Source organism: Ahaetulla prasina, chromosome 3, assembly GCF_028640845.1.
Source record: "Ahaetulla prasina isolate Xishuangbanna chromosome 3, ASM2864084v1, whole genome shotgun sequence".
In the NCBI taxonomy this organism is placed as follows: Eukaryota; Metazoa; Chordata; class Lepidosauria; order Squamata; family Colubridae; genus Ahaetulla; species Ahaetulla prasina.
In genome coordinates, this window is record NC_080541.1 from 157,826,591 (window position 1) to 157,839,677 (window position 13,087).

Below are 13,087 nucleotides of genomic sequence, written 5' to 3' on the forward strand. Positions count from 1 at the left end.
CCCAGGAATTCTACGGACCCTACCCCGATCTGGCATTTGTTCAGCTTAACCTTAAGCCCGGCAGACCGGAAAATGCCCAAAACCTTCCTCAGCCTTACCCCCAATTCCTCTAAATTCTCAGCCGATATCAAGACATCGTCGAAGTAGGGCACCACCCCGGGTAGTCCCTGCAATAGTCGCTCCATTAGGTTCTGGAATAACCCAGGAGCCACACTAACCCCAAACTGTAACCGGGTACATTTAAAAGCACCCCGGTGCGTGACAATTGTTTGCGCTTCGGCTGTTCTGCTATCTACGGGTAACTGCTGGTAGGCTTGAGCCAAATCTAGCTTGGCGAAAACCTGCCCTTGTCCTAACGAGTGCAGCAAGTGTTGCACTACTGGGACGGGGTATGCACTCTTCTGCAATGCTTTGTTAAGCGTTGCCTTGTAGTCAGCGCAAATCCGGACCGATCCGTCCGGTTTGACTGGGGTGACTATAGGTGTCACCCATTTTGCATGGTCGACAGGCACTAGTATCCCCTGGCTTACTAGTTTGTCCAGCTCCTGGTCAATCTTGGGCTTTAGGGCAAATGGAACCCTCCTAGCCTTTAACCTGATAGGGGCAACTTGGGGGTCTTGATTAAAAGAAATAGGGGTCCCCTCGTACTTGCCCAGGCAGTCTTTAAAGACGTCCTCGAACTCCTTCATTAGTTCATCCTTGAGGTCGACTTCATTCCGGAAGACCCCAGTCACTCCCATGCCCAAAGCTCGGAACCAGTCCAGTCCTAGCAAACTCGGTAAGGTTCCATCCACTATGGTGAGTGGCAGGGTTTTCTTGAACTGTCCATACTTGACTTGGACGGACGTTACCCCTCGAACAGTGATTCGATTCCCTTGGTAATCCTGCACTCTCAGCTTCTGGGGTTGTAGCTTGCACTTCGCGACGGCTGGCAAGTTTCTCACGAGGGTGTCCCAGGACATAATCGTGATTGATGAGCCGGTGTCCACTTCCAGTTGGCACGGCACCCCTTCAATGTGTGTCTTGGTAAAAATCTTTTTCTCTAGTTGCGTCGATGCGTGGCCCACTCTCACAGCGGTCTGGTTTAACTTCGCGCCCTTTTTGAATGGACCAATCCCGGGCCGCTTCGCTGCTCCCGCGCTCTGATTGGTCGGTTTGAATTTTTGGCGGGAAGGTTGGGGGGCTCGACAGGCCTGCGCTATGTGGCCTTTCTTTTCGCACCGCCAGCAAACCGCGTCCTTAAACTTGCAGTGTTGTCGTTGGTGTTGGCCCCCGCAACTCACGCATTCGCTCCGATCCCCTCTCTCCGGCCTCCCGGTGTGGAAAACCTCTTCCTCTTCCTCACCTTCCGATTCGGCCTGGACTTCCTCATTGTGGACCGGGGTTGTTTTCGCTCCAGCCCCTGGCGCGTTCAGCATTTGCAGGGTCTCTGCCACTTTGGTGGACATCTCGTGAGCCCTGGCTTCGTCCAAGGCTATTGCTAGCGTCAGGTTGCTTTTAGATAGCAGCCGCCTTCGCAATCGGATGTCCCTGACCCCACAAATGAGCTGGTCAAGTAAGGCGTCTTCCAAATCTCTGTACTCACAATGGTTCGCGGCTTTTCTCAACGCCGCCATGTACACACTAATCGATTCGCCCTCGCGCTGTACCCGCTGCCTCAACTCGAACCGTTGGACGAACTTTGAGGGCGTCGGTGTGTAGTGTGCTCGAAGTGCTGTTTGTAGAGTTTGCCACGGTACCGACTGTACCGGCGTTGGCTCTGAAAGTGACTCCGTGGTATCGAAAACCTCTGGACCGCAGTGGCTTAGGAAGTACGCTCGCTTCCGATTGTCCGAGACTCCTTGGAGTTCGTTCGCTTCGAGGAAACACTCGAAACGAGCCATGTACGACCCCCATTTCTCCTTTGCCGGGTCGAATGGCGCTGGCGGTGTGTAGCTGGACATCGCTGCTTTCCGCCCCTTACTGTCTGGGTTCGTGAATTCCTGGTTACTTCAGCTCTTTCTTGTGATCTCGCTGCCTCGAGATCCCACCTTCGTCGCCAATGTTAAATTCGGGCAATAAAGAGGCAGGAGACCAGTGAGTGACAACAGCTCTTTAGTTTATAGTGAACCCAGCAACTGCCGTCTGGAAAAACCCCTCTTTATATACAGTTTTGGCTGAGGCTTCAACCAATCAACAACGTGCTTGTTCCCGCCCAAGTTTCCCTCCAAAACTCTTAAAGATACATTACAGCCTGTGTGATCAAGTGGTCACATAGTGGACATGTAGGGAAGGAACCCTTCTTTAGAGTTCATACATAGTAGAAAATCTGATTATTATTATTACTTTTATATATAATTTGCATGCTCATAGAAAGTCCTCCCTCTGATATTTGTCATTACATAAATGCATAATTCAGGGTATTTCATTAAAACAAGAAACATTGCTGCAGGTTATGTAAAAATATTTTCAGAACATGGGTAACAATTGGTCAATATTTACTGAGAAAAACTAGACTGCTTGGCAATGATAGCTGATTTTCAGTGGAATTTTAATAATTTAGAAGGTTTGTTCCCCTTATTTCACACCAGTTAACATTGTCTCTTCTTTTAAAAGACTATTGCTCTCTCTTTGATCAAAATTTTCAATGTCCACTTTGAGGTCAATGGCAATTTTAGTTCAATCAGTTTTGGAAAGTTAAATGAATAGCATAGAATATTGTTAGGGGAATAAGTGTTTTGCTATATGTTGAAACTATAGAGGTCATTAATATTTTATTTACCTTTTAAATGACTTAGAATATACCTGTTATTATGATAATTAAAATTAAAAAAAACAAATGAAATATAAAAGTAATAATTAAAAATAATAAATTAAAACAAAAACATAAACTCAAACAGGAGATTCAATGGACCACAAATCTTTTTCGGCTGTCAGTTTCCTAAATTTCTATTTTTATTTATCTATAACTTCATGTCAAGAGATTTGAACTCTTGTTTTTTTAGTATCTATGATAGCCAAGAAGACCACCAATGCAGTTCTTTAAATACAAACAGAGATGTGGTTTCTGTAATATTCAGCCTGTTTCTGTGTAGGGCAAAACTCGTAAATTATTTGAGTAGTTGGTTTTATTTGAAGCAATTTGATTAATTAAAAAATGTGAATGCTTCCTGGACAATTTCGTATTTGTTCAGAAAATTCATCAAGTTTCTTTGAGGATTAATATTTGTTTTAGAAGATCATGGCCTTGTACTCTGAAAAGTCATGTTATAGGAAGCTTAACTCAGTTTAAAAATTAGTTAATCTAATCTAATCTAATCCTTAATCTATTATTTTTCTGGAACCCAGTTCGTTGGATGAGGACTCGAAGTTCAAGTCCACACATCTTAAAATTGTTGAGGTTGAGAGCCTTCTTTTCATTTTCTGTCATAGCAATTAGATAACCATTTCAGAAAGCTTTACTATTCATTACCAAAGATGCGGGAGGGGGGGGGACGACAACGCAAAAAATTGCTCCTATTTTAATGCATGGTGTGAAAATGTTCTCCCTTAGGATAAATTTGATAAAATTATTGGAGGCTCTATACATCAAAATGTAATTAAAATATATTTATTTGCTCTTCCCCCAAATTGTGAAAAGTGGTATAGCTTTGGCATTTTGTTACCAAATGTTAGCTGTAGGATCGTGCAGCTGTATGTTGCCCAAGTCTGATTTGACAGTGTAAACCAGGGTGTGGGGCAGGGGTGGGTTCTACTTACCTTTACTACTGGTTCGCAACGGGACCGTGCATACGTACTCGCTTCGCTCGCACACGTGCATGCACTTCTGCGCATGCGCAGAAACTTCCTGATGATATCTGGGTCAGTGAGCAGAGCCTCCCACTGGTTTTACTACCGGTTCTTGTGAACCGGTCCGAACCGGGGGGCAACCCACCACTGGTGTGGGGGAATTATTTAAGACTGAAGTTTGAAAATACTGCATTTGAGACTAAGCAATAATATTGTTTTATACTACAGGTAATCCTGGATTTATGACCACAATTGAGTCCAAAATTTCTGTTGCTAAGCAAGACAGTTGTTAAGTAAGTTTTGCCCCATTTTACGATTTTTCTTGCCACAACTGTTAAGTGAATTACTGCAGTTGTTAAATTAGTAACATGGTTGTGAACTGAGTATCTCTCCCCCATTGATTTTGCTTGTCAGAAGCTCACAAAAGGTAATCACATGACTTCAGGACACCGTAGCTATCATAAATACATGCCAGTTGCCAAGCATTCAATGGTCGTAAGTGTGAAAATCTGTCATAACTCACTTTTCACAATGCTGTTGTAACTTCAGATGGTCACTGAAGAAATGGCAGTAAGTCAAAGACTTACTTGCCTGTACTATGTTTAGTTAATTGTATTCATGTTGTATTGTTTGATACTATCTTGTTCACTTGTTTGGGGAGGAGTTTCCATTTTGAGTGTCTTCTGAAATGGGAACCTGAGCAGGAGATTCAAAGTCTCAGGAAGTCTGTGACTGGGTTCACACATTTCACTAAACTGTGATTTTGTTAACTGTGATTTGTAGTTCATGATTAAGCCACGACGGCCTTGATTCATGTAACCTATTGGAGTCAGTGAGGCCGAATATGCTTAACTCCAAATAGGTTGGTTTCAGCCCTATCATAGATATATTTCAGACTTCTTTAAAAAGACCTGTCTTTGGATTTAAAGAATGCTGCTTTAGTAGTAAGAAAGCAATTGCACACTTGGAAAGTTTGAAAGGTTTTAGCTTTGTTTTTTCCTTTTTTTCTTTTTTGGACCCTGGAAAAAGAATTGGGGTTTTTTTTCCCCTTTAATGTGTCTCTCCCCTCCCCTCTATAAATAACTCTTGGCAGGCAGAAACAACCTTGATTGCAAAAGATGAAGTAGAACAACCAGCAGGCTCTACAGCAGAATAAATGGCACGGTGCCAAGAGCTTCATCAAATGAATAATAGCTTCCACTTGACAATCAGTAAAGTGCCTCTTCTCCTGTGGATTTAGTTTTTAATGATGATTAGAGAGGATGGGCCCCTAAAATTTCTCTGGTAGAAATGACCTTCTATTAATTTCTGTTACTTGAAAATGCTGAATTTAAAAAGCTATTTTACAGCTGCAGAACCAAAGGCACTGACATAAAGGAACTATTATCTTCATAATTGTAGCAACAAGTATTAATTTTTTTTTCATTGATTAACTGGGACTTTTTAACTTTATGGATCCTCAATTGGTTAAGTTTTCCAATACCGTGTACCGGAACTTTGGGAGATTTTATAAAAGTGAAATTATGGTTGGAGTTATTGACGTCAGGATGGTAGATATTAATATCTTCTATCCCTGTGCTCTGTCTACCTATTTACCTACCTAAGTAGCCATCCATCCATTTATGTGATATATTTATTTCCCGTCTTTTTTTCCCCTGGAATTGAAACCATGACTAACCTCAGGTTATTCAATGAACATGTGTGGTCAAAAGTAGGCTTCAACATAGAATTCCCTGTTTCAGTATGTTTTATTTTATTTTGAGAAATAATTGTGTGTGGGTGTGTGTATTTGGAATATTATATACACATGAGGGAAAATTGATAATTCTCTTGTAAAAAAAGAAAACAAGAATGGTTTGTATTGTTTTTTGTGTGACACCAGTGTTTGGATTCAATATAAGACAGATCCATATATTATGGTTTAATTGGATTTAAGATGCTAGTTTGAAAAAATGGTATTTAGTTCATATATATCCTCATGAAATGTTTTGCAACCCATGAAATTAAACTGAATTAAATTGATGCTGCTAACTTTCCATGGGAAAACAGCATTCCAAAGTTTTCTATTCAAAATTCTAGCAAACTACTAACTACTAAGAAATTCTACTTTTATAGAGTTTATAAAGATTATTTCTGTCATCTTGGTTTAAAGTACAGTTGTGATTTGCTCTTGGGTTTCAGTTCGATAGGACCTTAAGCAAGCTATAGTCATTCAGCCGATTCTTATTAGTCTGTCATTTAGTGACAAACATGATATAGAAAATATCCAGCTCCCTGGTAGGGAAGACCCTTGTTTGAAATGATGGATAGATACTCTTACTAGACATTGTGAGCAGTGCTAACCTAGACTGATCATTGGACTAATATGATGTAAGGCATTTTCACTTAGCAGCCTATGAAAAAAAAGGTTTTCCTGGCAAGTATTCATACTAATAGTGCATATCAGGCTAACATTAGATTGAAAAACAAAGAGATTCAAAAGAATAGCCTGCTTCTTCAAACAATGATTTTTCCAAGAACTTTCAGAGTCATTATATTATCTTTTAGATATTTCATAAGCATGTCAAAAGCATTTTTAAAAGGATTTATGAGTTGGTTTGCAACACTGGAACATATGTTAATTAAAGATTATTCATTCATTGTGAAACCATTACTAAATTTTAAATTGTTAGACATAAAATCTTAGAAAAGTGGTAGAATATAGTTGGCTCTATGTAAAAGAGAAGATTATAAATGCATGAAACTTCATCGAAGGGTTAAAAAATATGGTCAGTTAAAATACTTTGCCCAGCAATGAAATTTTATGAAATCTTCCATAATCTGATATCCTTGAGACTGGTTTTTAATCAGGGAATGGTAAGCAACTATGGTTTATGAGGCTACATTGTACATTATTCAATTTCCGCACTTTCATCACTACGTGCTGCCAGAATAATGAATGATAAAATAAACATGAGGTTTATTTGTGAGGTTGAACATAGATTTTTTAAACTCTTAAATCCCACCTCAAGCCCAAGAAAATGGGACAAAAATGGATGGCCAAAACCACTTTGTTTTGCTTCTGCGTCATTGGTTTTATAACCTGCTGCTTTTAACAATGGTAGCCTCCAATAAGAAAATATTTCTTGTTTTTGGCCTCCATACTGCATAAAGTAGCAAGAGGTCTAATACATTCCGAGTTCATTAAGAGTGGCTTAGCACCCATTATGTCATCTGGCATCTTAGCCAATGTATGGGATAATCCTGAAGGGAAGAAGTACACTCCTCTATAGCAGGAGTGTCAAACTCGCGGCTCGCAGTCTGGATACATCATGTGCTGGCCATGCCCAACCCCATTTTAGTGAAGGGGGAAAAGTTACAATACGTCACATGATAACAGCGTGATGATGCGAGTTTGACACCCCTGCTCTATAGTAAATACTTCATGTGATTGATGTTTATGAGTACTAAGGGTACTCTGTTGTAAGGGTTTGGGCAAATGAAGCATAAGTACTTGATTTTGGGCAAATGAAGCCTATGGCTTGGGCAAATGAACCTTATGGTACTTGGCTTTTAGACTTCCCAAAACCACCCAACTTTTACCAAAACTATATATGTTTAAACCAGTATATCTCTAGTACCCGTATTTTTCGGAGTATAACATATATAGTTTTGGTAAAAGTTGGGTGGTTTTGGGACTGATTTGCCAATCAGCTTTTTTCTTATTTTCCTCCCCAAAAACTAATTGATTGGCAGGTGAATTGGCCTCCTGGAATACCCCCAATCAGCTGTTTCCATAGGTGAATTTTAGCAACAGGTTCCTTGGTTGTGAGCTCTGTGCCTTGCTTCTTCTTCTTTTTTTGTTTTTGCTTTTTTTTCTGCCTCTGAAACTCTGTTTCAGAAAAAAAAAATTCAAACAGAACTTCAGGAAAAAAAAGCCTTTGAAGTTTGGGAGCTTCTTTTCTGAAGCTCTATTTGGGGGCTTTTTTTTCTGAAGCTCTGTTTGGAGTTTTTTTCTGAAGCTCTGTTTGGGAACTTCTTTTCTGAAGCTCTATTTGGGAGCTTTTTTTTCCTGAAGCTTCTTTCAGCCTCTGAAACCTCTGTTTGAGAAGCTGCATGGGTTACATTTGGAGTATAAGACGCACCCAGATTTTCACCCTCTTTTTTTAGGAAAAAAGGTGCATTTATATACTCCAAAAAATATGGTATATACCAGCTTAATATGTTGCATTACCCTCATATATCCTGTTCCTTTTTTTTTAAAAATGTTTTTAACATTCTCTCCCCCCCCCCTTTCCACAGCAAAAAATAAGGAAAGCTTTGCCTGATTAGCATTATCACAGCTAAGCTGCAGGGAAGGCTGGAAACCACAATCTGTGGCTTTATCCTTTAGAAGACTTCCATTGTGTCTTTCCCCCCCATTTGAGTTCAGTTGGCACAAAAAGAATCAAAACACTCTGTAGGGATTATGCATTTTCAAGTATGTTTTACTCCAACAGTGTAGTTTGGATGTTTAGTGCCAGCTTAGAACTCAATGTGGCCAATGTAATTTATCAGAAGCATTAGAAATAAAAATTAACAGTTGAAGTGAACTCATTGAGAATTCCACTTCCTCTGATTTTAGCTGGCAAAAGAGGGGAAAAAAAAACATCTTTCACCAAATATGCACCCCTGGATTCCTGTGTGATATAAATGCTTTGTTGTGAACGTGTGCTTTTCTAAGCATACATTTTAGAGATTAATGCAGATCACACACAGTTATTGTGAAGACTATGTACATTTGTGTGTTCATAGATATTTAATCTAATTTAAGAGAAGCTCTTGAAATTATACAGTATGGAGATTCTGTATTGCAGATGCATCACGTTTCCCTGTTTATATGTTTTTAACTTTTTTTAAAAAAAGATTTTAAAAAAATCTTTAGTCTCAGTATTGGTCAATAATTTCATATTGATACTTTACTTTCTTCAAAGCAAGGTAAAAGGTAAAGGTTCCCCTTGCACATATGTGCTAGTCGTTGCCGACTCTAGGGGGCGGTGCTCATCTCCGTTTCAAAGCCGAAGAGCCAGCACTGTCCGAAGACGTCTCCGTGGTCATGTGGCCGGCATGACTCAATGCCAAAGGCGCACGGAACGCTGTTATCTTCCCACCAAAGGTTGTCCCTATTTTTTCTACTTGCATTTTTACGTGCTTGCAAAACTGCTAGGTTGGCAGAAGCTGGGACAAGTAACGGGAGCTCACCCCATTACACGGCAGCACTAGGGATTTGAACCGCCGAACTGCCGACCTTTTGATCGACAAGCTCAGCTGTCTTAGCCCCTGAGCCACTGCGTCCCTCAAAGCAAAGAATGGCTTTAAACAAACAAGAACAACAGCCCCTCAATCATCACATGAACCAGATTTCTATTGGACAGTGTTCATCTTTAAACTTCTTAAAGCATCCATTTGGTGCATTCCTTGAATTTCCCTCTTTAACTGTTAGCAATATTTGGCAAAGTGGTAAACCACTTGAAAAATATCTGAAGTTATCTAAACGCTTGAGATTGGGGAAAACATATTGAGGGATGAAAAATAATTATCAAGGATGGAAGATATTTTAGGATGAAATGTGTGAATAAGCTATATTTCAGAAACATTTATTGTTTAATTAAAAGGGGATCCAGTTTAGTATAATGGTTAAGGCATCAGGTGAGGAACTAGGAGATTGACTTCTAGTCTCACCTTAGGTACAAAGTCAATTGGGTGTCTTTGGGCCAGTCACTCTTGGCCTTAGAAAACAGGCTATAAAGATTTCTAGAAGAAGAATAGCAGACTGAAGATGACTCCATGAAAAGCAGAATTGACAACTGCAATGAAAAATAAAGAACTTGCAAATAGACCAGTTCTTCAAATCTCTGTAGTTAAAAGAGAAACTAGAGATCACCCAGAGGTACTCCATATAGGAAAATTACATGATAATGACCTCTGATGGGTTTTGAGCACTGAGAATAGCCATCTTGCTCAAACCACAATCAGTGCCTTTAAAAGGATACTAAGTTTGCATACTTTTAAAATTACTTTAAAAATTGGTTATTAACTGCTTTTCTGCTATTAGAAACCTATTAGGGTTTTAAGACTGGAAAAGTCTTAAAACACCAGGTGAACCTTCTTCCATTCTTTAATGAAAGAAAATGCTAACTACAAGCTTAAGAAATATTCAGTACATTGAAATAAAGAGCAAAAAGTTGATTAAAATATTAGAAAGTTACAAATGGACTAAGGATTCAAATAAATATGAAATAAGAATCTGGAATTAATTATAAAGAATCGTTCCAGGGAGAGAATGCTTTTGTTTTGATTAAAAAAAAATATATAACAAGCTAAGATTTTAAAATTTGGATAGACTTAGAGACTTAGAATAACTTTATTGTCACTTTGAATGTACAATAAAATGAAATTTCATTGCATACAGCTCTTAAAGGCTCTCTACCTCTAAGATGCTAGAGGAACTAAAGATTTCAAATAAAGGAGAACACATAAACAAATCTAACAATTACAAAATGGTGCAAAATATTCTAACACTGGAAATATCGAAGAATACTTTTAGCAAGGGTGACCTTGCTAATTTTATTAGATTTACAAAAGAGACTTGTTGAAGCTTTGAAGAATCTTATTCAAAGGGACAAAGAAGAAACGAAAATAAAGCAAGTTCTATGACACAGACTAAAATTTAAAACTATTAGAAGAAAAGGAAGGAATATAAAGTTGGTTTAGTTGATCAAGGTAAAATTGTTATGTTGTTGCATCTGGTAACAATGGATTTTTGATGACAAATGAGGATGCTTTACAGAATTGTGTATAGATAAGAAATGGGATATGGGAAGAAAGGATCATTTGTTTAAGAAGAGGTAAATAAATTACTAAAGAGGTAAAAATCACTAAATCACTAAAAGTGTTTGGGTTGGAAGTCATTTGTTTTATATATTTCTTTTCTTTTCCTTTACTACAGTTTTAGTTTATCATTTATCATTTTTATTTTTCCCAATTTTCTCCCTTTGCACCTTTTACTCCCTCTTTTTATTTTTCTCTTTTTTAGTTTGCATTAGTTCCTACTATTGTAATTATAATGTTTAATAAAATTACTTGGGGGGAAAAAAGGAAACAGACAATGGCAAATCATTTGGAAAAATTGTGCCAAGAAAACTGCAGGGATTTATCCAACCAGTTACCAGGAGTCAGAACTAATTGGAATACACAAACAAACAAACAAACACCTCTCGCACTCCCCTCCCCTTTAATTTTACTCTACAACTCGAAGGTGCATGTCTGATTTTATATCATAATCCTGACTCATAGTCTGAAAAGATAGATGGGACCAATCTGTCCCCAACTGTAGGCCAAGTTTGTTTTTCCAAGAATAAAGGCTACCAACAAGAATTTGTGATCTCCTTATCTGACATTTCCTCTAAATGAGTCTGTGTCTGGAGTAGCCATGTTATTTTTACTCTAAAATTATGAAGAATTCCCTCATCGAGAAAATTGTCAGAATGAACTGGAGTTGCCTATATAGTTTTCTGTTTGGGTTAAAAAAAGAAAATAAGATCAGGCATCCTTTTATTCAGGTTTATTTAGAAAAAGTGGGAAGGGCATCCATTTCATTTAGTTGTCTTTGAGACAGAATGCTGATCCAAACATCCGTATTATGGAGGGTAGTATCATCATCATCATCTTCAAAATCAGAACTTGTGCATATTCAAAGTCTGGTTCTTTATGATAATATATGAACAAAACCAATCCCGGGGGAACATGGTGTTATTCTTGCTCTCACCAGAGGATAGAGTGAATTGGTTTCTCATCAGAGTAAATTATGAAACTCATTAGAATGCATTGTTGCAGCGAGACTTTTGAAGTAATTCTCCTGAGATATAATTTCTGAAACCTTTTGATAACCATATACTTTCCCAATTCTGTGGGAATATCCTGTTTATGGATGACTTGTTTATTGTAACTTTGTAATGGCACAGGGGAAAAAAATGGAGGAGGTGCTGTGTGGAGAGAAAATTACATCCTGGTTACCCCTTGCCCAAATTTAATAAATGCCAAATTGCAGCTGCAGTTCGACTACATGCTGTAAAATTATTTTGTGCACTACCCGCCACTTGTATATTAGTTTGCAGCTGTGTATTCATGTAACACTAATCTTCGAATATGTACATTTTCTAAAGATGCATCAATCCATATGGCTACTAGAAAGCATCAGAGATTCTGTTTTTTTATACCGTATCTCTTTATTTCTATCTCATCTGGATTTCTGTAGCTGAACAACAATTGCCCTTGTATTTTCAGTACTATATATAGTGCTGGCTTGAAGAGATAGACATATTACATGTGGGTTGTTGGTTTTTTTTGGGGGGGGGAGGGGAAGGGCAGTGGTAGGATTCAACTGGTGTAACAATTGGTTCACTGAGCATGTGTGGTGCGATTGAAAACAGCTCTAAAACTTACCTTCTACTGTGGCTCCAGTGAGTAAAACAATCCGCTCTGCTGCGCCAATCAGCTGCTCTTCAAACAAAGGAAATATAGATCAGTATAGTGCAGGAGCAGGCAGGCCTACCTGATTGTCAGAATGAACCAGTTCGCTCTCAGCTGATCGTCGGAGCTACTGGTTCGCCCGAACCGGTCTGAATAGGCTGAAACTCACCCCTGGGGGAGGAAAAGCTCATGTCTATGGGAACTAGACTGTTCTTCTAGAATGATCAATGTGCCAGATGTTCCCAATGGATGCAACCATCACACAGAACTGAATTATTTGGTATTTATTCTTATACAAACCAATGGTATCATTTTCAAAATAGCCTTGATTTTATGTATTCGTTACTGTTTTCATGTAAGAATGAAGAATCCATTTTCATACAATGGACATATCTGCATTTATTGTTTAAACTGCTTCTGCCTTATACTCATGGCAGCTTGACTCTTAAGCCAATTTAAGAACACCCTGTCCAGGTTGAAAGATTTTTTTAATGATGCTTTGCATGATATTCACTCTTGACAGGAAGGTAGCCAGAGGTGGGTTTCATTAGGTTCTGACCAGTTTTAGAGAACCGGTAGTGGAAATTTTGAGTAGTTCAAAGAACCGGTAGTAAAAATTCAGTCTGGCCTCGCGCCCATCTATTCTTTGCCGCCTGAGTCCCAGCTGATTGGAAGGAAATGGGGATTTTGCAGTAATCTTCCCCTGGATTGTGGACAGAATGGAAATTTTACAGTATCCTCCCCTTGAAGCGGGGTGGGAATGGAGATTTTACAGTATCCTTTCCTTGCCACGCCCACCAAGCCATGCCACACCCACCAAGCCACACCC